The 27,024-nt window shown below is 47.6% G+C and overlaps 19 non-coding genes across 19 annotated transcripts; all 19 read right to left on the bottom strand.

Annotated features, from left to right (window-relative positions):
* Nucleotides 1-239: 239 nt before the first annotated feature.
* Nucleotides 240-433, bottom strand: LOC142684770 (U2 spliceosomal RNA). Its single transcript, XR_012854363.1, has one exon. It is a non-coding gene; the product is annotated as a U2 spliceosomal RNA (small nuclear RNA).
* A 1,296-nt stretch (nt 434-1,729) lies between these two features.
* LOC142684648 (U2 spliceosomal RNA) lies at nt 1,730-1,920 on the bottom strand. Its single transcript, XR_012854253.1, has one exon. It is a non-coding gene; the product is annotated as a U2 spliceosomal RNA (small nuclear RNA).
* A 1,292-nt stretch (nt 1,921-3,212) lies between these two features.
* LOC142684647 (U2 spliceosomal RNA) lies at nt 3,213-3,403 on the bottom strand. The gene has a single exon (XR_012854252.1). It is a non-coding gene; the product is annotated as a U2 spliceosomal RNA (small nuclear RNA).
* Nucleotides 3,404-4,683: 1,280 nt separating this feature from the next.
* LOC142684481 (U2 spliceosomal RNA) lies at nt 4,684-4,874 on the bottom strand. Its single transcript, XR_012854101.1, has one exon. It is a non-coding gene; the product is annotated as a U2 spliceosomal RNA (small nuclear RNA).
* A 1,292-nt stretch (nt 4,875-6,166) lies between these two features.
* On the bottom strand, nt 6,167-6,357 carry LOC142684645 (U2 spliceosomal RNA). The gene has a single exon (XR_012854250.1). It is a non-coding gene; the product is annotated as a U2 spliceosomal RNA (small nuclear RNA).
* Nucleotides 6,358-7,645: 1,288 nt separating this feature from the next.
* On the bottom strand, nt 7,646-7,836 carry LOC142684359 (U2 spliceosomal RNA). The gene has a single exon (XR_012853990.1). It is a non-coding gene; the product is annotated as a U2 spliceosomal RNA (small nuclear RNA).
* Nucleotides 7,837-9,116: 1,280 nt separating this feature from the next.
* Nucleotides 9,117-9,307, bottom strand: LOC142684644 (U2 spliceosomal RNA). Its single transcript, XR_012854249.1, has one exon. It is a non-coding gene; the product is annotated as a U2 spliceosomal RNA (small nuclear RNA).
* Nucleotides 9,308-10,600: 1,293 nt separating this feature from the next.
* Nucleotides 10,601-10,791, bottom strand: LOC142684642 (U2 spliceosomal RNA). Its single transcript, XR_012854248.1, has one exon. It is a non-coding gene; the product is annotated as a U2 spliceosomal RNA (small nuclear RNA).
* Nucleotides 10,792-12,084: 1,293 nt separating this feature from the next.
* On the bottom strand, nt 12,085-12,275 carry LOC142684641 (U2 spliceosomal RNA). Its single transcript, XR_012854247.1, has one exon. It is a non-coding gene; the product is annotated as a U2 spliceosomal RNA (small nuclear RNA).
* Nucleotides 12,276-13,585: 1,310 nt separating this feature from the next.
* Nucleotides 13,586-13,776, bottom strand: LOC142684640 (U2 spliceosomal RNA). The gene has a single exon (XR_012854246.1). It is a non-coding gene; the product is annotated as a U2 spliceosomal RNA (small nuclear RNA).
* A 1,245-nt stretch (nt 13,777-15,021) lies between these two features.
* On the bottom strand, nt 15,022-15,212 carry LOC142684639 (U2 spliceosomal RNA). Its single transcript, XR_012854245.1, has one exon. It is a non-coding gene; the product is annotated as a U2 spliceosomal RNA (small nuclear RNA).
* Nucleotides 15,213-16,496: 1,284 nt separating this feature from the next.
* On the bottom strand, nt 16,497-16,687 carry LOC142684638 (U2 spliceosomal RNA). Its single transcript, XR_012854244.1, has one exon. It is a non-coding gene; the product is annotated as a U2 spliceosomal RNA (small nuclear RNA).
* Nucleotides 16,688-17,979: 1,292 nt separating this feature from the next.
* On the bottom strand, nt 17,980-18,170 carry LOC142684726 (U2 spliceosomal RNA). The gene has a single exon (XR_012854323.1). It is a non-coding gene; the product is annotated as a U2 spliceosomal RNA (small nuclear RNA).
* Nucleotides 18,171-19,447: 1,277 nt separating this feature from the next.
* LOC142684741 (U2 spliceosomal RNA) lies at nt 19,448-19,638 on the bottom strand. The gene has a single exon (XR_012854337.1). It is a non-coding gene; the product is annotated as a U2 spliceosomal RNA (small nuclear RNA).
* Nucleotides 19,639-20,934: 1,296 nt separating this feature from the next.
* On the bottom strand, nt 20,935-21,125 carry LOC142684637 (U2 spliceosomal RNA). The gene has a single exon (XR_012854243.1). It is a non-coding gene; the product is annotated as a U2 spliceosomal RNA (small nuclear RNA).
* A 1,257-nt stretch (nt 21,126-22,382) lies between these two features.
* On the bottom strand, nt 22,383-22,573 carry LOC142684636 (U2 spliceosomal RNA). Its single transcript, XR_012854242.1, has one exon. It is a non-coding gene; the product is annotated as a U2 spliceosomal RNA (small nuclear RNA).
* Nucleotides 22,574-23,861: 1,288 nt separating this feature from the next.
* LOC142684635 (U2 spliceosomal RNA) lies at nt 23,862-24,052 on the bottom strand. Its single transcript, XR_012854241.1, has one exon. It is a non-coding gene; the product is annotated as a U2 spliceosomal RNA (small nuclear RNA).
* A 1,280-nt stretch (nt 24,053-25,332) lies between these two features.
* Nucleotides 25,333-25,523, bottom strand: LOC142684633 (U2 spliceosomal RNA). Its single transcript, XR_012854239.1, has one exon. It is a non-coding gene; the product is annotated as a U2 spliceosomal RNA (small nuclear RNA).
* A 1,304-nt stretch (nt 25,524-26,827) lies between these two features.
* Nucleotides 26,828-27,018, bottom strand: LOC142684631 (U2 spliceosomal RNA). Its single transcript, XR_012854238.1, has one exon. It is a non-coding gene; the product is annotated as a U2 spliceosomal RNA (small nuclear RNA).
* Between the last annotated feature and the right edge of the window lie 6 nt (nt 27,019-27,024).

Here is a 27,024-nt window from a genome sequence, read left to right as displayed (position 1 = left end):
GGAAGGTGAATGAGGTGTTCCAATGTGAAATGCCGGAAACACAGAAACACAGACGACACACAACAAGAGGTGGCAATCTATTCATTAATTGCATTTAATCAATGAGCTCATTATCACTCATGCATTGTCCAACAGGTGTTGAAATAATGGGATTAAAAGGGGAGATCCCTTCAGAAAGACAGAAACAATAGCAAAGACAAAAAACACTTTTGGAATCTGCTTTTAGTCAACACATAAGGAAAGGGTGCACCGGTCCTGGAAATACTGCAATACCAGGTCAATGCGTGGAGTGGACAGAGCAAGCTCTATTTCCATCTCCCTGTTCTAAAAATCCATTTAATATATGGTCCCCAGATAGGGGACGTATCAGATATTAAACTGATAATAAGAACAGATACTACACTTGATCTTAGCCAAAAGGCCGAGAAGCGATAACCCGAACGGGCCGCGCGTTGCCCGAGCCTGCCCGATACTGCTGTTCAGCCCTTGCAGCGATTCAGCCTACTTCTAGGCAATTCCATGGGGCCCTGCAGGCTCACACACTCACAGCTACACGGGAGGTGAATAAAGGCCGGAGAGGAAGCCAGACAGGATTTGCTTCTTTTGCTTGCACCACAATGCAGTGCTGAAAGAGGAGGAATCTACATAAAAACGCCTTCCTGGCAACGCCCAAATGCCCTGCTGCCATGCAGATAAACACTGGCAGCGGCAGCAAGTGCATGCCCACAGCCACCCCTTGTTCCTTCACACCTTGTATCAGCTGTAATCCAGTCCAGTCCAGTGCTGCCTGCTGAGCAGCACTGACCAACACTGCCTGGGCCCAGGCTTTTATCTCTGAGGCCCCATTATGATGTCAGAAAGCTGGCTCTGGAATCCTGAGGGCTCCACTATGACACGTGCAAAGTTCCGTCTGAACTTTATATAAGACGGTGAGGCTCAGTCAGTCACTCAGTGTTGCCTGAGAGGGCAACACTGCAACAGCCGGCCGCCAGGCTGTCTTTTTTTTGCACAGCTAGTTGCCTCCAGGAGGCCACAAGAGGGAGACAAGGGACTGCAAAATGGAAAATAGGCATCCACCAACTTTACAGACAACTTCTCCTTGCTCCTACAACCTCCATCCTTGCACAGTTTGTTATTCTTCTAGGTAACATAGTAACAAATCCAAATTGCTGCTCTCTTTGTAGGCAAGCAAGGCTTTGTTGCAACTGCAATTCTTACTTCTTCTTGAAATGTAGGGACGACAGTACATTCCATCACATCCATCTAGTGTACACAGGTAGGTCCATTGTGGCGGGCAGGCGAGCGGGCGGGCTGCTTTATTGGCTGTTTGCTGTTCCCCTACTCCACTCCACTATTTGACTGTTGTGCTGCATCAATCAATCAATCAATCAATCAATCAATCAATCAATCAATCAATCAATCAATCAATCAGTGGCTGGCTCAGGTGCAGCTCTTTAACTTACCTAAAAGGGAGGGCGGAGAGAAGACAAGGAAGGTGAATGAGGTGTTCCAATGTGAAATGCCGGAAACACAGAAACACAGACGACACACAACAAGAGGTGGCAATCTATTCATTAATTGCATTTAATCAATGAGCTCATTATCACTCATGCATTGTCCAACAGGTGTTGAAATAATGGGATTAAAAGGGGAGATCCCTTCAGAAAGACAGAAACAATAGCAAAGACAAAAAACACTTTTGGAATCTGCTTTTAGTCAACACATAAGGAAAGGGTGCACCGGTCCTGGAAATACTGCAATACCAGGTCAATGCGTGGAGTGGACAGAGCAAGCTCTATTTCCATCTCCCTGTTCTAAAAATCCATTTAATATATGGTCCCCAGATAGGGGACGTATCAGATATTAAACTGATAAGAACAGATACTACACTTGATCTTAGCCAAAAGGCCGAGAAGCGATAACCCGAACGGGCCGCGCGTTGCCCGAGCCTGCCCGATACTGCTGTTCAGCCCTTGCAGCGATTCAGCCTACTTCTAGGCAATTCCATGGGGCCCTGCAGGCTCACACACTCACAGCTACACGGGAGGTGAATAAAGGCCGGAGAGGAAGCCAGACAGGATTTGCTTCTTTTGCTTGCACCACAATGCAGTGCTGAAAGAGGAGGAATCTACATAAAAACGCCTTCCTGGCAACGCCCAAATGCCCTGCTGCCATGCAGATAAACACTGGCAGCGGCAGCAAGTGCATGCCCACAGCCACCCCTTGTTCCTTCACACCTTGTATCAGCTGTAATCCAGTCCAGTCCAGTGCTGCCTGCTGAGCAGCACTGACCAACACTGCCTGGGCCCAGGCTTTTATCTCTGAGGCCCCATTATGATGTCAGAAAGCTGGCTCTGGAATCCTGAGGGCTCCACTATGACACGTGCAAAGTTCCGTCTGAACTTTATATAAGACGGTGAGGCTCAGTCAGTCACTCAGTGTTGCCTGAGAGGGCAACACTGCAACAGCCGGCCGCCAGGCTGTCTTTTTTTTGCACAGCTAGTTGCCTCCAGGAGGCCACAAGAGGGAGACAAGGGACTGCAAAATGGAAAATAGGCATCCACCAACTTTACAGACAACTTCTCCTTGCTCCTACAACCTCCATCCTTGCACAGTTTGTTATTCTTCTAGGTAACATAGTAACAAATCCAAATTGCTGCTCTCTTTGTAGGCAAGCAAGGCTTTGTTGCAACTGCAATTCTTACTTCTTCTTGAAATGTAGGGACGACAGTACATTCCATCACATCCATCTAGTGTACACAGGTAGGTCCATTGTGGCGGGCAGGCGAGCGGGCGGGCTGCTTTATTGGCTGTTTGCTGTTCCCCTACTCCACTCCACTATTTGACTGTTGTGCTGCATCAATCAATCAATCAATCAATCAATCAATCAATCAATCAATCAATCAATCAATCAGTGGCTGGCTCAGGTGCAGCTCTTTAACTTACCTAAAAGGGAGGGCGGAGAGAAGACAAGGAAGGTGAATGAGGTGTTCCAATGTGAAATGCCGGAAACACAGAAACACAGACGACACACAACAAGAGGTGGCAATCTATTCATTAATTGCATTTAATCAATGAGCTCATTATCACTCATGCATTGTCCAACAGGTGTTGAAATAATGGGATTAAAAGGGGAGATCCCTTCAGAAAGACAGAAACAATAGCAAAGACAAAAAACACTTTTGGAATCTGCTTTTAGTCAACACATAAGGAAAGGGTGCACCGGTCCTGGAAATACTGCAATACCAGGTCAATGCGTGGAGTGGACAGAGCAAGCTCTATTTCCATCTCCCTGTTCTAAAAATCCATTTAATATATGGTCCCCAGATAGGGGACGTATCAGATATTAAACTGATAAGAACAGATACTACACTTGATCTTAGCCAAAAGGCCGAGAAGCGATAACCCGAACGGGCCGCGCGTTGCCCGAGCCTGCCCGATACTGCTGTTCAGCCCTTGCAGCGATTCAGCCTACTTCTAGGCAATTCCATGGGGCCCTGCAGGCTCACACACTCACAGCTACACGGGAGGTGAATAAAGGCCGGAGAGGAAGCCAGACAGGATTTGCTTCTTTTGCTTGCACCACAATGCAGTGCTGAAAGAGGAGGAATCTACATAAAAACGCCTTCCTGGCAACGCCCAAATGCCCTGCTGCCATGCAGATAAACACTGGCAGCGGCAGCAAGTGCATGCCCACAGCCACCCCTTGTTCCTTCACACCTTGTATCAGCTGTAATCCAGTCCAGTCCAGTGCTGCCTGCTGAGCAGCACTGACCAACACTGCCTGGGCCCAGGCTTTTATCTCTGAGGCCCCATTATGATGTCAGAAAGCTGGCTCTGGAATCCTGAGGGCTCCACTATGACACGTGCAAAGTTCCGTCTGAACTTTATATAAGACGGTGAGGCTCAGTCAGTCACTCAGTGTTGCCTGAGAGGGCAACACTGCAACAGCCGGCCGCCAGGCTGTCTTTTTTTTGCACAGCTAGTTGCCTCCAGGAGGCCACAAGAGGGAGACAAGGGACTGCAAAATGGAAAATAGGCATCCACCAACTTTACAGACAACTTCTCCTTGCTCCTACAACCTCCATCCTTGCACAGTTTGTTATTCTTCTAGGTAACATAGTAACAAATCCAAATTGCTGCTCTCTTTGTAGGCAAGCAAGGCTTTGTTGCAACTGCAATTCTTACTTCTTCTTGAAATGTAGGGACGACAGTACATTCCATCACATCCATCTAGTGTACACAGGTAGGTCCATTGTGGCGGGCAGGCGAGCGGGCGGGCTGCTTTATTGGCTGTTTGCTGTTCCCCTACTCCACTCCACTATTTGACTGTTGTGCTGCATCAATCAATCAATCAATCAATCAATCAATCAATCAATCAATCAGTGGCTGGCTCAGGTGCAGCTCTTTAACTTACCTAAAAGGGAGGGCGGAGAGAAGACAAGGAAGGTGAATGAGGTGTTCCAATGTGAAATGCCGGAAACACAGAAACACAGACGACACACAACAAGAGGTGGCAATCTATTCATTAATTGCATTTAATCAATGAGCTCATTATCACTCATGCATTGTCCAACAGGTGTTGAAATAATGGGATTAAAAGGGGAGATCCCTTCAGAAAGACAGAAACAATAGCAAAGACAAAAAACACTTTTGGAATCTGCTTTTAGTCAACACATAAGGAAAGGGTGCACCGATCCTGGAAATACTGCAATACCAGGTCAATGCGTGGAGTGGACAGAGCAAGCTCTATTTCCATCTCCCTGTTCTAAAAATCCATTTAATATATGGTCCCCAGATAGGGGACGTATCAGATATTAAACTGATAAGAACAGATACTACACTTGATCTTAGCCAAAAGGCCGAGAAGCGATAACCCGAACGGGCCGCGCGTTGCCCGAGCCTGCCCGATACTGCTGTTCAGCCCTTGCAGCGATTCAGCCTACTTCTAGGCAATTCCATGGGGCCCTGCAGGCTCACACACTCACAGCTACACGGGAGGTGAATAAAGGCCGGAGAGGAAGCCAGACAGGATTTGCTTCTTTTGCTTGCACCACAATGCAGTGCTGAAAGAGGAGGAATCTACATAAAAACGCCTTCCTGGCAACGCCCAAATGCCCTGCTGCCATGCAGATAAACACTGGCAGCGGCAGCAAGTGCATGCCCACAGCCACCCCTTGTTCCTTCACACCTTGTATCAGCTGTAATCCAGTCCAGTCCAGTGCTGCCTGCTGAGCAGCACTGACCAACACTGCCTGGGCCCAGGCTTTTATCTCTGAGGCCCCATTATGATGTCAGAAAGCTGGCTCTGGAATCCTGAGGGCTTCACTATGACACGTGCAAAGTTCCGTCTGAACTTTATATAAGACGGTGAGGCTCAGTCAGTCACTCAGTGTTGCCTGAGAGGGCAACACTGCAACAGCCGGCCGCCAGGCTGTCTTTTTTTTGCACAGCTAGTTGCCTCCAGGAGGCCACAAGAGGGAGACAAGGGACTGCAAAATGGAAAATAGGCATCCACCAACTTTACAGACAACTTCTCCTTGCTCCTACAACCTCCATCCTTGCACAGTTTGTTATTCTTCTAGGTAACATAGTAACAAATCCAAATTGCTGCTCTCTTTGTAGGCAAGCAAGGCTTTGTTGCAACTGCAATTCTTACTTCTTCTTGAAATGTAGGGACGACAGTACATTCCATCACATCCATCTAGTGTACACAGGTAGGTCCATTGTGGCGGGCAGGCGAGCGGGCGGGCTGCTTTATTGGCTGTTTGCTGTTCCCCTACTCCACTCCACTATTTGACTGTTGTGCTGCATCAATCAATCAATCAATCAATCAATCAATCAATCAATCAATCAATCAATCAATCAGTGGCTGGCTCAGGTGCAGCTCTTTAACTTACCTAAAAGGGAGGGCGGAGAGAAGACAAGGAAGGTGAATGAGGTGTTCCAATGTGAAATGCCGGAAACACAGAAACACAGACGACACACAACAAGAGGTGGCAATCTATTCATTAATTGCATTTAATCAATGAGCTCATTATCACTCATGCATTGTCCAACAGGTGTTGAAATAATGGGATTAAAAGGGGAGATCCCTTCAGAAAGACAGAAACAATAGCAAAGACAAAAAACACTTTTGGAATCTGCTTTTAGTCAACACATAAGGAAAGGGTGCACCGGTCCTGGAAATACTGCAATACCAGGTCAATGCGTGGAGTGGACAGAGCAAGCTCTATTTCCATCTCCCTGTTCTAAAAATCCATTTAATATATGGTCCCCAGATAGGGGACGTATCAGATATTAAACTGATAAGAACAGATACTACACTTGATCTTAGCCAAAAGGCCGAGAAGCGATAACCCGAACGGGCCGCGCGTTGCCCGAGCCTGCCCGATACTGCTGTTCAGCCCTTGCAGCGATTCAGCCTACTTCTAGGCAATTCCATGGGGCCCTGCAGGCTCACACACTCACAGCTACACGGGAGGTGAATAAAGGCCGGAGAGGAAGCCAGACAGGATTTGCTTCTTTTGCTTGCACCACAATGCAGTGCTGAAAGAGGAGGAATCTACATAAAAACGCCTTCCTGGCAACGCCCAAATGCCCTGCTGCCATGCAGATAAACACTGGCAGCGGCAGCAAGTGCATGCCCACAGCCACCCCTTGTTCCTTCACACCTTGTATCAGCTGTAATCCAGTCCAGTCCAGTGCTGCCTGCTGAGCAGCACTGACCAACACTGCCTGGGCCCAGGCTTTTATCTCTGAGGCCCCATTATGATGTCAGAAAGCTGGCTCTGGAATCCTGAGGGCTCCACTATGACACGTGCAAAGTTCCGTCTGAACTTTATATAAGACGGTGAGGCTCAGTCAGTCACTCAGTGTTGCCTGAGAGGGCAACACTGCAACAGCCGGCCGCCAGGCTGTCTTTTTTTTGCACAGCTAGTTGCCTCCAGGAGGCCACAAGAGGGAGACAAGGGACTGCAAAATGGAAAATAGGCATCCACCAACTTTACAGACAACTTCTCCTTGCTCCTACAACCTCCATCCTTGCACAGTTTGTTATTCTTCTAGGTAACATAGTAACAAATCCAAATTGCTGCTCTCTTTGTAGGCAAGCAAGGCTTTGTTGCAACTGCAATTCTTACTTCTTCTTGAAATGTAGGGACGACAGTACATTCCATCACATCCATCTAGTGTACACAGGTAGGTCCATTGTGGCGGGCAGGCGAGCGGGCGGGCTGCTTTATTGGCTGTTTGCTGTTCCCCTACTCCACTCCACTATTTGACTGTTGTGCTGCATCAATCAATCAATCAATCAATCAATCAATCAATCAATCAATCAATCAATCAGTGGCTGGCTCAGGTGCAGCTCTTTAACTTACCTAAAAGGGAGGGCGGAGAGAAGACAAGGAAGGTGAATGAGGTGTTCCAATGTGAAATGCCGGAAACACAGAAACACAGACGACACACAACAAGAGGTGGCAATCTATTCATTAATTGCATTTAATCAATGAGCTCATTATCACTCATGCATTGTCCAACAGGTGTTGAAATAATGGGATTAAAAGGGGAGATCCCTTCAGAAAGACAGAAACAATAGCAAAGACAAAAAACACTTTTGGAATCTGCTTTTAGTCAACACATAAGGAAAGGGTGCACCGATCCTGGAAATACTGCAATACCAGGTCAATGCGTGGAGTGGACAGAGCAAGCTCTATTTCCATCTCCCTGTTCTAAAAATCCATTTAATATATGGTCCCCAGATAGGGGACGTATCAGATATTAAACTGATAAGAACAGATACTACACTTGATCTTAGCCAAAAGGCCGAGAAGCGATAACCCGAACGGGCCGCGCGTTGCCCGAGCCTGCCCGATACTGCTGTTCAGCCCTTGCAGCGATTCAGCCTACTTCTAGGCAATTCCATGGGGCCCTGCAGGCTCACACACTCACAGCTACACGGGAGGTGAATAAAGGCCGGAGAGGAAGCCAGACAGGATTTGCTTCTTTTGCTTGCACCACAATGCAGTGCTGAAAGAGGAGGAATCTACATAAAAACGCCTTCCTGGCAACGCCCAAATGCCCTGCTGCCATGCAGATAAACACTGGCAGCGGCAGCAAGTGCATGCCCACAGCCACCCCTTGTTCCTTCACACCTTGTATCAGCTGTAATCCAGTCCAGTCCAGTGCTGCCTGCTGAGCAGCACTGACCAACACTGCCTGGGCCCAGGCTTTTATCTCTGAGGCCCCATTATGATGTCAGAAAGCTGGCTCTGGAATCCTGAGGGCTTCACTATGACACGTGCAAAGTTCCGTCTGAACTTTATATAAGACGGTGAGGCTCAGTCAGTCACTCAGTGTTGCCTGAGAGGGCAACACTGCAACAGCCGGCCGCCAGGCTGTCTTTTTTTTGCACAGCTAGTTGCCTCCAGGAGGCCACAAGAGGGAGACAAGGGACTGCAAAATGGAAAATAGGCATCCACCAACTTTACAGACAACTTCTCCTTGCTCCTACAACCTCCATCCTTGCACAGTTTGTTATTTTTCTAGGTAACATAGTAACAAATCCAAATTGCTGCTCTCTTTGTAGGCAAGCAAGGCTTTGTTGCAACTGCAATTCTTACTTCTTCTTGAAATGTAGGGACGACAGTACATTCCATCACATCCATCTAGTGTACACAGGTAGGTCCATTGTGGCGGGCAGGCGAGCGGGCGGGCTGCTTTATTGGCTGTTTGCTGTTCCCCTACTCCACTCCACTATTTGACTGTTGTGCTGCATCAATCAATCAATCAATCAATCAATCAATCAATCAATCAATCAGTGGCTGGCTCAGGTGCAGCTCTTTAACTTACCTAAAAGGGAGGGCGGAGAGAAGACAAGGAAGGTGAATGAGGTGTTCCAATGTGAAATGCCGGAAACACAGAAACACAGACGACACACAACAAGAGGTGGCAATCTATTCATTAATTGCATTTAATCAATGAGCTCATTATCACTCATGCATTGTCCAACAGGTGTTGAAATAATGGGATTAAAAGGGGAGATCCCTTCAGAAAGACAGAAACAATAGCAAAGACAAAAAACACTTTTGGAATCTGCTTTTAGTCAACACATAAGGAAAGGGTGCACCGGTCCTGGAAATACTGCAATACCAGGTCAATGCGTGGAGTGGACAGAGCAAGCTCTATTTCCATCTCCCTGTTCTAAAAATCCATTTAATATATGGTCCCCAGATAGGGGACGTATCAGATATTAAACTGATAAGAACAGATACTACACTTGATCTTAGCCAAAAGGCCGAGAAGCGATAACCCGAACGGGCCGCGCGTTGCCCGAGCCTGCCCGATACTGCTGTTCAGCCCTTGCAGCGATTCAGCCTACTTCTAGGCAATTCCATGGGGCCCTGCAGGCTCACACACTCACAGCTACACGGGAGGTGAATAAAGGCCGGAGAGGAAGCCAGACAGGATTTGCTTCTTTTGCTTGCACCACAATGCAGTGCTGAAAGAGGAGGAATCTACATAAAAACGCCTTCCTGGCAACGCCCAAATGCCCTGCTGCCATGCAGATAAACACTGGCAGCGGCAGCAAGTGCATGCCCACAGCCACCCCTTGTTCCTTCACACCTTGTATCAGCTGTAATCCAGTCCAGTCCAGTGCTGCCTGCTGAGCAGCACTGACCAACACTGCCTGGGCCCAGGCTTTTATCTCTGAGGCCCCATTATGATGTCAGAAAGCTGGCTCTGGAATCCTGAGGGCTCCACTATGACACGTGCAAAGTTCCGTCTGAACTTTATATAAGACGGTGAGGCTCAGTCAGTCACTCAGTGTTGCCTGAGAGGGCAACACTGCAACAGCCGGCCGCCAGGCTGTCTTTTTTTTGCACAGCTAGTTGCCTCCAGGAGGCCACAAGAGGGAGACAAGGGACTGCAAAATGGAAAATAGGCATCCACCAACTTTACAGACAACTTCTCCTTGCTCCTACAACCTCCATCCTTGCACAGTTTGTTATTCTTCTAGGTAACATAGTAACAAATCCAAATTGCTGCTCTCTTTGTAGGCAAGCAAGGCTTTGTTGCAACTGCAATTCTTACTTCTTCTTGAAATGTAGGGACGACAGTACATTCCATCACATCCATCTAGTGTACACAGGTAGGTCCATTGTGGCGGGCAGGCGAGCGGGCGGGCTGCTTTATTGGCTGTTTGCTGTTCCCCTACTCCACTCCACTATTTGACTGTTGTGCTGCATCAATCAATCAATCAATCAATCAATCAATCAATCAATCAATCAATCAATCAATCAGTGGCTGGCTCAGGTGCAGCTCTTTAACTTACCTAAAAGGGAGGGCGGAGAGAAGACAAGGAAGGTGAATGAGGTGTTCCCAATGTGAAATGCCGGAAACACAGAAACACAGACGACACACAACAAGAGGTGGCAATCTATTCATTAATTGCATTTAATCAATGAGCTCATTATCACTCATGCATTGTCCAACAGGTGTTGAAATAATGGGATTAAAAGGGGAGATCCCTTCAGAAAGACAGAAACAATAGCAAAGACAAAAAACACTTTTGGAATCTGCTTTTAGTCAACACATAAGGAAAGGGTGCACCGGTCCTGGAAATACTGCAATACCAGGTCAATGCGTGGAGTGGACAGAGCAAGCTCTATTTCCATCTCCCTGTTCTAAAAATCCATTTAATATATGGTCCCCAGATAGGGGACGTATCAGATATTAAACTGATAAGAACAGATACTACACTTGATCTTAGCCAAAAGGCCGAGAAGCGATAACCCGAACGGGCCGCGCGTTGCCCGAGCCTGCCCGATACTGCTGTTCAGCCCTTGCAGCGATTCAGCCTACTTCTAGGCAATTCCATGGGGCCCTGCAGGCTCACACACTCACAGCTACACGGGAGGTGAATAAAGGCCGGAGAGGAAGCCAGACAGGATTTGCTTCTTTTGCTTGCACCACAATGCAGTGCTGAAAGAGGAGGAATCTACATAAAAACGCCTTCCTGGCAACGCCCAAATGCCCTGCTGCCATGCAGATAAACACTGGCAGCGGCAGCAAGTGCATGCCCACAGCCACCCCTTGTTCCTTCACACCTTGTATCAGCTGTAATCCAGTCCAGTCCAGTGCTGCCTGCTGAGCAGCACTGACCAACACTGCCTGGGCCCAGGCTTTTATCTCTGAGGCCCCATTATGATGTCAGAAAGCTGGCTCTGGAATCCTGAGGGCTCCACTATGACACGTGCAAAGTTCCGTCTGAACTTTATATAAGACGGTGAGGCTCAGTCAGTCACTCAGTGTTGCCTGAGAGGGCAACACTGCAACAGCCGGCCGCCAGGCTGTCTTTTTTTTGCACAGCTAGTTGCCTCCAGGAGGCCACAAGAGGGAGACAAGGGACTGCAAAATGGAAAATAGGCATCCACCAACTTTACAGACAACTTCTCCTTGCTCCTACAACCTCCATCCTTGCACAGTTTGTTATTCTTCTAGGTAACATAGTAACAAATCCAAATTGCTGCTCTCTTTGTAGGCAAGCAAGGCTTTGTTGCAACTGCAATTCTTACTTCTTCTTGAAATGTAGGGACGACAGTACATTCCATCACATCCATCTAGTGTACACAGGTAGGTCCATTGTGGCGGGCAGGCGAGCGGGCGGGCTGCTTTATTGGCTGTTTGCTGTTCCCCTACTCCACTCCACTATTTGACTGTTGTGCTGCATCAATCAATCAATCAATCAATCAATCAATCAATCAATCAATCAATCAATCAATCAAGTGGCTGGCTCAGGTGCAGCTCTTTAACTTACCTAAAAGGGAGGGCGGAGAGAAGACAAGGAAGGTGAATGAGGTGTTCCAATGTGAAATGCCGGAAACACAGAAACACAGACGACACACAACAAGAGGTGGCAATCTATTCATTAATTGCATTTAATCAATGAGCTCATTATCACTCATGCATTGTCCAACAGGTGTTGAAATAATGGGATTAAAAGGGGAGATCCCTTCAGAAAGACAGAAACAATAGCAAAGACAAAAAACACTTTTGGAATCTGCTTTTAGTCAACACATAAGGAAAGGGTGCACCGGTCCTGGAAATACTGCAATACCAGGTCAATGCGTGGAGTGGACAGAGCAAGCTCTATTTCCATCTCCCTGTTCTAAAAATCCATTTAATATATGGTCCCCAGATAGGGGACGTATCAGATATTAAACTGATAAGAACAGATACTACACTTGATCTTAGCCAAAAGGCCGAGAAGCGATAACCCGAACGGGCCGCGCGTTGCCCGAGCCTGCCCGATACTGCTGTTCAGCCCTTGCAGCGATTCAGCCTACTTCTAGGCAATTCCATGGGGCCCTGCAGGCTCACACACTCACAGCTACACGGGAGGTGAATAAAGGCCGGAGAGGAAGCCAGACAGGATTTGCTTCTTTTGCTTGCACCACAATGCAGTGCTGAAAGAGGAGGAATCTACATAAAAACGCCTTCCTGGCAACGCCCAAATGCCCTGCTGCCATGCAGATAAACACTGGCAGCGGCAGCAAGTGCATGCCCACAGCCACCCCTTGTTCCTTCACACCTTGTATCAGCTGTAATCCAGTCCAGTCCAGTGCTGCCTGCTGAGAGCAGCACTGACCAACACTGCCTGGGCCCAGGCTTTTATCTCTGAGGCCCCATTATGATGTCAGAAAGCTGGCTCTGGAATCCTGAGGGCTCCACTATGACACGTGCAAAGTTCCGTCTGAACTTTATATAAGACGGTGAGGCTCAGTCAGTCACTCAGTGTTGCCTGAGAGGGCAACACTGCAACAGCCGGCCGCCAGGCTGTCTTTTTTTTGCACAGCTAGTTGCCTCCAGGAGGCCACAAGAGGGAGACAAGGGACTGCAAAATGGAAAATAGGCATCCACCAACTTTACAGACAACTTCTCCTTGCTCCTACAACCTCCATCCTTGCACAGTTTGTTATTCTTCTAGGTAACATAGTAACAAATCCAAATTGCTGCTCTCTTTGTAGGCAAGCAAGGCTTTGTTGCAACTGCAATTCTTACTTCTTCTTGAAATGTAGGGACGACAGTACATTCCATCACATCCATCTAGTGTACACAGGTAGGTCCATTGTGGCGGGCAGGCGAGCGGGCGGGCTGCTTTATTGGCTGTTTGCTGTTCCCCTACTCCACTCCACTATTTGACTGTTGTGCTGCATCAATCAATCAATCAATCAATCAATCAATCAATCAATCAATCAATCAATCAATCAATCAATCAATCAATCAGTGGCTGGCTCAGGTGCAGCTCTTTAACTTACCTAAAAGGGAGGGCGGAGAGAAGACAAGGAAGGTGAATGAGGTGTTCCAATGTGAAATGCCGGAAACACAGAAACACAGACGACACACAACAAGAGGTGGCAATCTATTCATTAATTGCATTTAATCAATGAGCTCATTATCACTCATGCATTGTCCAACAGGTGTTGAAATAATGGGATTAAAAGGGGAGATCCCTTCAGAAAGACAGAAACAATAGCAAAGACAAAAAACACTTTTGGAATCTGCTTTTAGTCAACACATAAGGAAAGGGTGCACCGGTCCTGGAAATACTGCAATACCAGGTCAATGCGTGGAGTGGACAGAGCAAGCTCTATTTCCATCTCCCTGTTCTAAAAATCCATTTAATATATGGTCCCCAGATAGGGGACGTATCAGATATTAAACTGATAAGAACAGATACTACACTTGATCTTAGCCAAAAGGCCGAGAAGCGATAACCCGAACGGGCCGCGCGTTGCCCGAGCCTGCCCGATACTGCTGTTCAGCCCTTGCAGCGATTCAGCCTACTTCTAGGCAATTCCATGGGGCCCTGCAGGCTCACACACTCACAGCTAGAAGCCAGACAGGATTTGCTTCTTTTGCTTGCACCACAATGCAGTGCTGAAAGAGGAGGAATCTACATAAAAACGCCTTCCTGGCAACGCCCAAATGCCCTGCTGCCATGCAGATAAACACTGGCAGCGGCAGCAAGTGCATGCCCACAGCCACCCCTTGTTCCTTCACACCTTGTATCAGCTGTAATCCAGTCCAGTCCAGTGCTGCCTGCTGAGCAGCACTGACCAACACTGCCTGGGCCCAGGCTTTTATCTCTGAGGCCCCATTATGATGTCAGAAAGCTGGCTCTGGAATCCTGAGGGCTCCACTATGACACGTGCAAAGTTCCGTCTGAACTTTATATAAGACGGTGAGGCTCAGTCAGTCACTCAGTGTTGCCTGAGAGGGCAACACTGCAACAGCCGGCCGCCAGGCTGTCTTTTTTTTGCACAGCTAGTTGCCTCCAGGAGGCCACAAGAGGGAGACAAGGGACTGCAAAATGGAAAATAGGCATCCACCAACTTTACAGACAACTTCTCCTTGCTCCTACAACCTCCATCCTTGCACAGTTTGTTATTCTTCTAGGTAACATAGTAACAAATCCAAATTGCTGCTCTCTTTGTAGGCAAGCAAGGCTTTGTTGCAACTGCAATTCTTACTTCTTCTTGAAATGTAGGGACGACAGTACATTCCATCACATCCATCTAGTGTACACAGGTAGGTCCATTGTGGCGGGCAGGCGAGCGGGCGGGCTGCTTTATTGTCTGTTTGCTGTTCCCCTACTCCACTCCACTATTTGACTGTTGTGCTGCATCAATCAATCAATCAATCAATCAATCAATCAATCAGTGGCTGGCTCAGGTGCAGCTCTTTAACTTACCTAAAAGGGAGGGCGGAGAGAAGACAAGGAAGGTGAATGAGGTGTTCCAATGTGAAATGTCGGAAACACAGAAACACAGACGACACACAACAAGAGGTGGCAATCTATTCATTAATTGCATTTAATCAATGAGCTCATTATCACTCATGCATTGTCCAACAGGTGTTGAAATAATGGGATTAAAAGGGGAGATCCCTTCAGAAAGACAGAAACAATAGCAAAGACAAAAAACACTTTTGGAATCTGCTTTTAGTCAACACATAAGTAAAGGGTGCACCGGTCCTGGAAATACTGCAATACCAGGTCAATGCGTGGAGTGGACAGAGCAAGCTCTATTTCCATCTCCCTGTTCTAAAAATCCATTTAATATATGGTCCCCAGATAGGGGACGTATCAGATATTAAACTGATAAGAACAGATACTACACTTGATCTTAGCCAAAAGGCCGAGAAGCGATAACCCGAACGGGCCGCTCGTTGCCCGAGCCTGCCCGATACTGCTGTTCAGCCCTTGCAGCGATTCAGCCTACTTCTAGGCAATTCCATGGGGCCCTGCAGGCTCACACACTCACAGCTACACGGGAGGTGAATAAAGGCCGGAGAGGAAGCCAGACAGGATTTGCTTCTTTTGCTTGCACCACAATGCAGTGCTGAAAGAGGAGGAATCTACATAAAAACGCCTTCCTGGCAACGCCCAAATGCCCTGCTGCCATGCAGATAAACACTGGCAGCGGCAGCAAGTGCATGCCCACAGCCACCCCTTGTTCCTTCACACCTTGTATCAGCTGTAATCCAGTCCAGTCCAGTGCTGCCTGCTGAGCAGCACTGACCAACACTGCCTGGGCCCAGGCTTTTATCTCTGAGGCCCCATTATGATGTCAGAAAGCTGGCTCTGGAATCCTGAGGGCTCCACTATGACACGTGCAAAGTTCCGTCTGAACTTTATATAAGACGGTGAGGCTCAGTCAGTCACTCAGTGTTGCCTGAGAGGGCAACACTGCAACAGCCGGCCGCCAGGCTGTCTTTTTTTTGCACAGCTAGTTGCCTCCAGGAGGCCACAAGAGGGAGACAAGGGACTGCAAAATGGAAAATAGGCATCCACCAACTTTACAGACAACTTCTCCTTGCTCCTACAACCTCCATCCTTGCACAGTTTGTTATTCTTCTAGGTAACATAGTAACAAATCTAAATTGCTGCTCTCTTTGTAGGCAAGCAAGGCTTTGTTGCAACTGCAATTCTTACTTCTTCTTGAAATGTAGGGACGACAGTACATTCCATCACATCCATCTAGTGTACACAGGTAGGTCCATTGTGGCGGGCAGGCGAGCGGGCGGGCTGCTTTATTGGCTGTTTGCTGTTCCCCTACTCCACTCCACTATTTGACTGTTGTGCTGCATCAATCAATCAATCAATCAATCAATCAATCAATCAATCAATCAATCAGTGGCTGGCTCAGGTGCAGCTCTTTAACTTACCTAAAAGGGAGGGCGGAGAGAAGACAAGGAAGGTGAATGAGGTGTTCCAATGTGAAATGCCGGAAACACAGAAACACAGACGACACACAACAAGAGGTGGCAATCTATTCATTAATTGCATTTAATCAATGAGCTCATTATCACTCATGCATTGTCCAACAGGTGTTGAAATAATGGGATTAAAAGGGGAGATCCCTTCAGAAAGACAGAAACAATAGCAAAGACAAAAAACACTTTTGGAATCTGCTTTTAGTCAACACATAAGGAAAGGGTGCACCGGTCCTGGAAATACTGCAATACCAGGTCAATGCGTGGAGTGGACAGAGCAAGCTCTATTTCCATCTCCCTGTTCTAAAAATCCATTTAATATATGGTCCCCAGATAGGGGACGTATCAGATATTAAACTGATAAGAACAGATACTACACTTGATCTTAGCCAAAAGGCCGAGAAGCGATAACCCGAACGGGCCGCGCGTTGCCCGAGCCTGCCCGATACTGCTGTTCAGCCCTTGCAGCGATTCAGCCTACTTCTAGGCAATTCCATGGGGCCCTGCAGGCTCACACACTCACAGCTACACGGGAGGTGAATAAAGGCCGGAGAGGAAGCCAGACAGGATTTGCTTCTTTTGCTTGCACCACAATGCAGTGCTGAAAGAGGAGGAATCTACATAAAAACGCCTTCCTGGCAACGCCCAAATGCCCTGCTGCCATGCAGATAAACACTGGCAGCGGCAGCAAGTGCATGCCCACAGCCACCCCTTGTTCCTTCACACCTTGTATCAGCTGTAATCCAGTCCAGTCCAGTGCTGCCTGCTGAGCAGCACTGACCAACACTGCCTGGGCCCAGGCTTTTATCTCTGAGGCCCCATTATGATGTCAGAAAGCTGGCTCTGGAATCCTGAGGGCTCCACTATGACACGTGCAAAGTTCCGTCTGAACTTTATATAAGACGGTGAGGCTCAGTCAGTCACTCAGTGTTGCCTGAGAGGGCAACACTGCAACAGCCGGCCGCCAGGCTGTCTTTTTTTTGCACAGCTAGTTGCCTCCAGGAGGCCACAAGAGGGAGACAAGGGACTGCAAAATGGAAAATAGGCATCCACCAACTTTACAGACAACTTCTCCTTGCTCCTACAACCTCCATCCTTGCACAGTTTGTTATTCTTCTAGGTAACATAGTAACAAATCCAAATTGCTGCTCTCTTTGTAGGCAAGCAAGGCTTTGTTGCAACTGCAATTCTTACTTCTTCTTGAAATGTAGGGACGACAGTACATTCCATCACATCCATCTAGTGTACACAGGTAGGTCCATTGTGGCGGGCAGGCGAGCGGGCGGGCTGCTTTATTGGCTGTTTGCTGTTCCCCTACTCCACTCCACTATTTGACTGTTGTGCTGCATCAATCAATCAATCAATCAATCAATCAATCAATCAATCAATCAATCAATCAATCAGTGGCTGGCTCAGGTGCAGCTCTTTAACTTACCTAAAAGGGAGGGCGGAGAGAAGACAAGGAAGGTGAATGAGGTGTTCCAATGTGAAATGCCGGAAACACAGAAACACAGACGACACACAACAAGAGGTGGCAATCTATTCATTAATTGCATTTAATCAATGAGCTCATTATCACTCATGCATTGTCCAACAGGTGTTGAAATAATGGGATTAAAAGGGGAGATCCCTTCAGAAAGACAGAAACAATAGCAAAGACAAAAAACACTTTTGGAATCTGCTTTTAGTCAACACATAAGGAAAGGGTGCACCGGTCCTGGAAATACTGCAATACCAGGTCAATGCGTGGAGTGGACAGAGCAAGCTCTAGTTCCATCTCCCCGTTCTAAAAATCCATTTAATATATGGTCCCCAGATAGGGGACGTATCAGATATTAAACTGATAAGAACAGATACTACACTTGATCTTAGCCAAAAGGCCGAGAAGCGATAACCCGAACGGGCCGCGCGTTGCCCGAGCCTGCCCGATACTGCTGTTCAGCCCTTGCAGCGATTCAGCCTACTTCTAGGCAATTCCATGGGGCCCTGCAGGCTCACACACTCACAGCTAGAAGCCAGACAGGATTTGCTTCTTTTGCTTGCACCACAATGCAGTGCTGAAAGAGGAGGAATCTACATAAAAACGCCTTCCTGGCAACGCCCAAATGCCCTGCTGCCATGCAGATAAACACTGGCAGCGGCAGCAAGTGCATGCCCACAGCCACCCCTTGTTCCTTCACACCTTGTATCAGCTGTAATCCAGTCCAGTCCAGTGCTGCCTGCTGAGCAGCACTGACCAACACTGCCTGGGCCCAGGCTTTTATCTCTGAGGCCCCATTATGATGTCAGAAAGCTGGCTCTGGAATCCTGAGGGCTCCACTATGACACGTGCAAAGTTCCGTCTGAACTTTATATAAGACGGTGAGGCTCAGTCAGTCACTCAGTGTTGCCTGAGAGGGCAACACTGCAACAGCCGGCCGCCAGGCTGTCTTTTTTTTGCACAGCTAGTTGCCTCCAGGAGGCCACAAGAGGGAGACAAGGGACTGCAAAATGGAAAATAGGCATCCACCAACTTTACAGACAACTTCTCCTTGCTCCTACAACCTCCATCCTTGCACAGTTTGTTATTCTTCTAGGTAACATAGTAACAAATCCAAATTGCTGCTCTCTTTGTAGGCAAGCAAGGCTTTGTTGCAACTGCAATTCTTACTTCTTCTTGAAATGTAGGGACGACAGTACATTCCATCACATCCATCTAGTGTACACAGGTAGGTCCATTGTGGCGGGCAGGCGAGCGGGCGGGCTGCTTTATTGGCTGTTTGCTGTTCCCCTACTCCACTCCACTATTTGACTGTTGTGCTGCATCAATCAATCAATCAATCAATCAATCAATCAATCAATCAATCAATCAATCAATCAATCAATCAATCAGTGGCTGGCTCAGGTGCAGCTCTTTAACTTACCTAAAAGGGAGGGCGGAGAGAAGACAAGGAAGGTGAATGAGGTGTTCCAATGTGAAATGCCGGAAACACAGAAACACAGACGACACACAACAAGAGGTGGCAATCTATTCATTAATTGCATTTAATCAATGAGCTCATTATCACTCATGCATTGTCCAACAGGTGTTGAAATAATGGGATTAAAAGGGGAGATCCCTTCAGAAAGACAGAAACAATAGCAAAGACAAAAAACACTTTTGGAATCTGCTTTTAGTCAACACATAAGGAAAGGGTGCACCGGTCCTGGAAATACTGCAATACCAGGTCAATGCGTGGAATGGACAGAGCAAGCTCTATTTCCATCTCCCTGTTCTAAAAATCCATTTAATATATGGTCCCCAGATAGGGGACGTATCAGATATTAAACTGATAAGAACAGATACTACACTTGATCTTAGCCAAAAGGCCGAGAAGCGATAACCCGAACGGGCCGCGCGTTGCCCGAGCCTGCCCGATACTGCTGTTCAGCCCTTGCAGCGATTCAGCCTACTTCTAGGCAATTCCATGGGGCCCTGCAGGCTCACACACTCACAGCTACACGGGAGGTGAATAAAGGCCGGAGAGGAAGCCAGACAGGATTTGCTTCTTTTGCTTGCACCACAATGCAGTGCTGAAAGAGGAGGAATCTACATAAAAACGCCTTCCTGGCAACGCCCAAATGCCCTGCTGCCATGCAGATAAACACTGGCAGCGGCAGCAAGTGCATGCCCACAGCCACCCCTTGTTCCTTCACACCTTGTATCAGCTGTAATCCAGTCCAGTCCAGTGCTGCCTGCTGAGCAGCACTGACCAACACTGCCTGGGCCCAGGCTTTTATCTCTGAGGCCCCATTATGATGTCAGAAAGCTGGCTCTGGAATCCTGAGGGCTCCACTATGACACGTGCAAAGTTCCGTCTGAACTTTATATAAGACGGTGAGGCTCAGTCAGTCACTCAGTGTTGCCTGAGAGGGCAACACTGCAACAGCCGGCCGCCAGGCTGTCTTTTTTTTGCACAGCTAGTTGCCTCCAGGAGGCCACAAGAGGGAGACAAGGGACTGCAAAATGGAAAATAGGCATCCACCAACTTTACAGATAACTTCTCCTTGCTCCTACAACCTCCATCCTTGCACAGTTTGTTATTCTTCTAGGTAACATAGTAACAAATCCAAATTGCTGCTCTCTTTGTAGGCAAGCAAGGCTTTGTTGCAACTGCAATTCTTACTTCTTCTTGAAATGTAGGGACGACAGTACATTCCATCACATCCATCTAGTGTACACAGGTAGGTCCATTGTGGCGGGCAGGCGAGCGGGCGGGCTGCTTTATTGGCTGTTTGCTGTTCCCCTACTCCACTCCACTATTTGACTGTTGTGCTGCATCAATCAATCAATCAATCAATCAATCAATCAATCAATCAATCAATCAATCAATCAATCAGTGGCTGGCTCAGGTGCAGCTCTTTAACTTACCTAAAAGGGAGGGTGGAGAGAAGACAAGGAAGGTGAATGAGGTGTTCCAATGTGAAATGCCGGAAACACAGAAACACAGACGACACACAACAAGAGGTGGCAATCTATTCATTAATTGCATTTAATCAATGAGCTCATTATCACTCATGCATTGTCCAACAGGTGTTGAAATAATGGGATTAAAAGGGGAGATCCCTTCAGAAAGACAGAAACAATAGCAAAGACAAAAAACACTTTTGGAATCTGCTTTTAGTCAACACATAAGGAAAGGGTGCACCGGTCCTGGAAATACTGCAATACCAGGTCAATGCGTGGAGTGGACAGAGCAAGCTCTATTTCCATCTCCCTGTTCTAAAAATCCATTTAATATATGGTCCCCAGATAGGGGACGTATCAGATATTAAACTGATAAGAACAGATACTACACTTGATCTTAGCCAAAAGGCCGAGAAGCGATAACCCGAACGGGCCGCGCGTTGCCCGAGCCTGCCCGATACTGCTGTTCAGCCCTTGCAGCGATTCAGCCTACTTCTAGGCAATTCCATGGGGCCCTGCAGGCTCACACACTCACAGCTAGAAGCCAGACAGGATTTGCTTCTTTTGCTTGCACCACAATGCAGTGCTGAAAGAGGAGGAATCTACATAAAAACGCCTTCCTGGCAACGCCCAAATGCCCTGCTGCCATGCAGATAAACACTGGCAGCGGCAGCAAGTGCATGCCCACAGCCACCCCTTGTTCCTTCACACCTTGTATCAGCTGTAATCCAGTCCAGTCCAGTGCTGCCTGCTGAGCAGCACTGACCAACACTGCCTGGGCCCAGGCTTTTATCTCTGAGGCCCCATTATGATGTCAGAAAGCTGGCTCTGGAATCCTGAGGGCTCCACTATGACACGTGCAAAGTTCCGTCTGAACTTTATATAAGACGGTGAGGCTCAGTCAGTCACTCAGTGTTGCCTGAGAGGGCAACACTGCAACAGCCGGCCGCCAGGCTGTCTTTTTTTTGCACAGCTAGTTGCCTCCAGGAGGCCACAAGAGGGAGACAAGGGACTGCAAAATGGAAAATAGGCATCCACCAACTTTACAGACAACTTCTCCTTGCTCCTACAACCTCCATCCTTGCACAGTTTGTTATTCTTCTAGGTAACATAGTAACAAATCCAAATTGCTGCTCTCTTTGTAGGCAAGCAAGGCTTTGTTGCAACTGCAATTCTTACTTCTTCTTGAAATGTAGGGACGACAGTACATTCCATCACATCCATCTAGTGTACACAGGTAGGTCCATTGTGGCGGGCAGGCGAGCGGGCGGGCTGCTTTATTGGCTGTTTGCTGTTCCCCTACTCCACTCCACTATTTGACTGTTGTGCTGCATCAATCAATCAATCAATCAATCAATCAATCAATCAATCAATCAATCAGTGGCTGGCTCAGGTGCAGCTCTTTAACTTACCTAAAAGGGAGGGCGGAGAGAAGACAAGGAAGGTGAATGAGGTGTTCCAATGTGAAATGCCGGAAACACAGAAACACAGACGACACACAACAAGAGGTGGCAATCTATTCATTAATTGCATTTAATCAATGAGCTCATTATCACTCATGCATTGTCCAACAGGTGTTGAAATAATGGGATTAAAAGGGGAGATCCCTTCAGAAAGACAGAAACAATAGCAAAGACAAAAAACACTTTTGGAATCTGCTTTTAGTCAACACATAAGGAAAGGGTGCACCGGTCCTGGAAATACTGCAATACCAGGTCAATGCGTGGAGTGGACAGAGCAAGCTCTATTTCCATCTCCCTGTTCTAAAAATCCATTTAATATATGGTCCCCAGATAGGGGACGTATCAGATATTAAACTGATAAGAACAGATACTACACTTGATCTTAGCCAAAAGGCCGAGAAGCGATAACCCGAACGGGCCGCGCGTTGCCCGAGCCTGCCCGATACTGCTGTTCAGCCCTTGCAGCGATTCAGCCTACTTCTAGGCAATTCCATGGGGCCCTGCAGGCTCACACACTCACAGCTACACGGGAGGTGAATAAAGGCCGGAGAGGAAGCCAGACAGGATTTGCTTCTTTTGCTTGCACCACAATGCAGTGCTGAAAGAGGAGGAATCTACATAAAAACGCCTTCCTGGCAACGCCCAAATGCCCTGCTGCCATGCAGATAAACACTGGCAGCGGCAGCAAGTGCATGCCCACAGCCACCCCTTGTTCCTTCACACCTTGTATCAGCTGTAATCCAGTCCAGTCCAGTGCTGCCTGCTGAGCAGCACTGACCAACACTGCCTGGGCCCAGGCTTTTATCTCTGAGGCCCCATTATGATGTCAGAAAGCTGGCTCTGGAATCCTGAGGGCTCCACTATGACACGTGCAAAGTTCCGTCTGAACTTTATATAAGACGGTGAGGCTCAGTCAGTCACTCAGTGTTGCCTGAGAGGGCAACACTGTAACAGCCGGCCGCCAGGCTGTCTTTTTTTTGCACAGCTAGTTGCCTCCAGGAGGCCACAAGAGGGAGACAAGGGACTGCAAAATGGAAAATAGGCATCCACCAACTTTACAGACAACTTCTCCTTGCTCCTACAACCTCCATCCTTGCACAGTTTGTTATTCTTCTAGGTAACATAGTAACAAATCCAAATTGCTGCTCTCTTTGTAGGCAAGCAAGGCTTTGTTGCAACTGCAATTCTTACTTCTTCTTGAAATGTAGGGACGACAGTACATTCCATCACATCCATCTAGTGTACACAGGTAGGTCCATTGTGGCGGGCAGGCGAGCGGGCGGGCTGCTTTATTGGCTGTTTGCTGTTCCCCTACTCCACTCCACTATTTGACTGTTGTGCTGCATCAATCAATCAATCAATCAATCAATCAATCAATCAATCAATCAATCAATCAGTGGCTGGCTCAGGTGCAGCTCTTTAACTTACCTAAAAGGGAGGGCGGAGAGAAGACAAGGAAGGTGAATGAGGTGTTCCAATGTGAAATGCCGGAAACACAGAAACACAGACGACACACAACAAGAGGTGGCAATCTATTCATTAATTGCATTTAATCAATGAGCTCATTATCACTCATGCATTGTCCAACAGGTGTTGAAATAATGGGATTAAAAGGGGAGATCCCTTCAGAAAGACAGAAACAATAGCAAAGACAAAAAACACTTTTGGAATCTGCTTTTAGTCAACACATAAGGAAAGGGTGCACCGGTCCTGGAAATACTGCAATACCAGGTCAATGCGTGGAGTGGACAGAGCAAGCTCTATTTCCATCTCCCTGTTCTAAAAATCCATTTAATATATGGTCCCCAGATAGGGGACGTATCAGATATTAAACTGATAAGAACAGATACTACACTTGATCTTAGCCAAAAGGCCGAGAAGCGATAACCCGAACGGGCCGCGCGTTGCCCGAGCCTGCCCGATACTGCTGTTCAGCCCTTGCAGCGATTCAGCCTACTTCTAGGCAATTCCATGGGGCCCTGCAGGCTCACACACTCACAGCTACACGGGAGGTGAATAAAGGCCGGAGAGGAAGCCAGACAGGATTTGCTTCTTTTGCTTGCACCACAATGCAGTGCTGAAAGAGGAGGAATCTACATAAAAACGCCTTCCTGGCAACGCCCAAATGCCCTGCTGCCATGCAGATAAACACTGGCAGCGGCAGCAAGTGCATGCCCACAGCCACCCCTTGTTCCTTCACACCTTGTATCAGCTGTAATCCAGTCCAGTCCAGTGCTGCCTGCTGAGCAGCACTGACCAACACTGCCTGGGCCCAGGCTTTTATCTCTGAGGCCCCATTATGATGTCAGAAAGCTGGCTCTGGAATCCTGAGGGCTCCACTATGACACGTGCAAAGTTCCGTCTGAACTTTATATAAGACGGTGAGGCTCAGTCAGTCACTCAGTGTTGCCTGAGAGGGCAACACTGTAACAGCCGGCCGCCAGGCTGTCTTTTTTTTGCACAGCTAGTTGCCTCCAGGAGGCCACAAGAGGGAGACAAGGGACTGCAAAATGGAAAATAGGCATCCACCAACTTTACAGACAACTTCTCCTTGCTCCTACAACCTCCATCCTTGCACAGTTTGTTATTCTTCTAGGTAACATAGTAACAAATCCAAATTGCTGCTCTCTTTGTAGGCAAGCAAGGCTTTGTTGCAACTGCAATTCTTACTTCTTCTTGAAATGTAGGGACGACAGTACATTCCATCACATCCATCTAGTGTACACAGGTAGGTCCATTGTGGCGGGCAGGCGAGCGGGCGGGCTGCTTTATTGGCTGTTTGCTGTTCCCCTACTCCACTCCACTATTTGACTGTTGTGCTGCATCAATCAATCAATCAATCAATCAATCAATCAATCAATCAATCAGTGGCTGGCTCAGGTGCAGCTCTTTAACTTACCTAAAAGGGAGGGCGGAGAGAAGACAAGGAAGGTGAATGAGGTGTTCCAATGTGAAATGCCGGAAACACAGAAACACAGACGACACACAACAAGAGGTGGCAATCTATTCATTAATTGCATTTAATCAATGAGCTCATTATCACTCATGCATTGTCCAACAGGTGTTGAAATAATGGGATTAAAAGGGGAGATCCCTTCAGAAAGATAGAAACAATAGCAAAGACAAAAAACACTTTTGGAATCTGCTTTTAGTCAACACATAAGGAAAGGGTGCACCGGTCCTGGAAATACTGCAATACCAGGTCAATGCGTGGAGTGGACAGAGCAAGCTCTATTTCCATCTCCCTGTTCTAAAAATCCATTTAATATATGGTCCCCAGATAGGGGACGTATCAGATATTAAACTGATAAGAACAGATACTACACTTGATCTTAGCCAAAAGGCCGAGAAGCGATAACCCGAACGGGCCGCGCGTTGCCCGAGCCTGCCCGATACTGCTGTTCAGCCCTTGCAGCGATTCAGCCTACTTCTAGGCAATTCCATGGGGCCCTGCAGGCTCACACACTCACAGCTACACGGGAGGTGAATAAAGGCCGGAGAGGAAGCCAGACAGGATTTGCTTCTTTTGCTTGCACCACAATGCAGTGCTGAAAGAGGAGGAATCTACATAAAAACGCCTTCCTGGCAACGCCCAAATGCCCTGCTGCCATGCAGATAAACACTGGCAGCGGCAGCAAGTGCATGCCCACAGCCACCCCTTGTTCCTTCACACCTTGTATCAGCTGTAATCCAGTCCAGTCCAGTGCTGCCTGCTGAGCAGCACTGACCAACACTGCCTGGGCCCAGGCTTTTATCTCTGAGGCCCCATTATGATGTCAGAAAGCTGGCTCTGGAATCCTGAGGGCTCCACTATGACACGTGCAAAGTTCCGTCTGAACTTTATATAAGACGGTGAGGCTCAGTCAGTCACTCAGTGTTGCCTGAGAGGGCAACACTGCAACAGCCGGCCGCCAGGCTGTCTTTTTTTTGCACAGCTAGTTGCCTCCAGGAGGCCACAAGAGGGAGACAAGGGACTGCAAAATGGAAAATAGGCATCCACCAACTTTACAGACAACTTCTCCTTGCTCCTACAACCTCCATCCTTGCACAGTTTGTTATTCTTCTAGGTAACATAGTAACAAATCCAAATTGCTGCTCTCTTTGTAGGCAAGCAAGGCTTTGTTGCAACTGCAATTCTTACTTCTTCTTGAAATGTAGGGACGACAGTACATTCCATCACATCCATCTAGTGTACACAGGTAGGTCCATTGTGGCGGGCAGGCGAGCGGGCGGGCTGCTTTATTGGCTGTTTGCTGTTCCCCTACTCCACTCCACTATTTGACTGTTGTGCTGCATCAATCAATCAATCAATCAATCAATCAATCAATCAATCAATCAATCAATCAATCAATCAATCAATCAGTGGCTGGCTCAGGTGCAGCTCTTTAACTTACCTAAAAGGGAGGGCGGAGAGAAGACAAGGAAGGTGAATGAGGTGTTCCAATGTGAAATGCCGGAAACACAGAAACACAGACGACACACAACAAGAGGTGGCAATCTATTCATTAATTGCATTTAATCAATGAGCTCATTATCACTCATGCATTGTCCAACAGGTGTTGAAATAATGGGATTAAAAGGGGAGATCCCTTCAGAAAGACAGAAACAATAGCAAAGACAAAAAACACTTTTGGAATCTGCTTTTAGTCAACACATAAGGAAAGGGTGCACCGGTCCTGGAAATACTGCAATACCAGGTCAATGCGTGGAGTGGACAGAGCAAGCTCTATTTCCATCTCCCTGTTCTAAAAATCCATTTAATATATGGTCCCCAGATAGGGGACGTATCAGATATTAAACTGATAAGAACAGATACTACACTTGATCTTAGCCAAAAGGCCGAGAAGCGATAACCCG

Source organism: Rhinoderma darwinii, assembly GCF_050947455.1.
Source record: "Rhinoderma darwinii isolate aRhiDar2 chromosome 5 unlocalized genomic scaffold, aRhiDar2.hap1 SUPER_5_unloc_10, whole genome shotgun sequence".
Classification (NCBI taxonomy): domain Eukaryota; kingdom Metazoa; phylum Chordata; class Amphibia; order Anura; family Rhinodermatidae; genus Rhinoderma; species Rhinoderma darwinii.
Note: the sequence above shows the minus strand (reverse complement) of the source record. Positions and strands in the feature narration are given on the sequence as shown.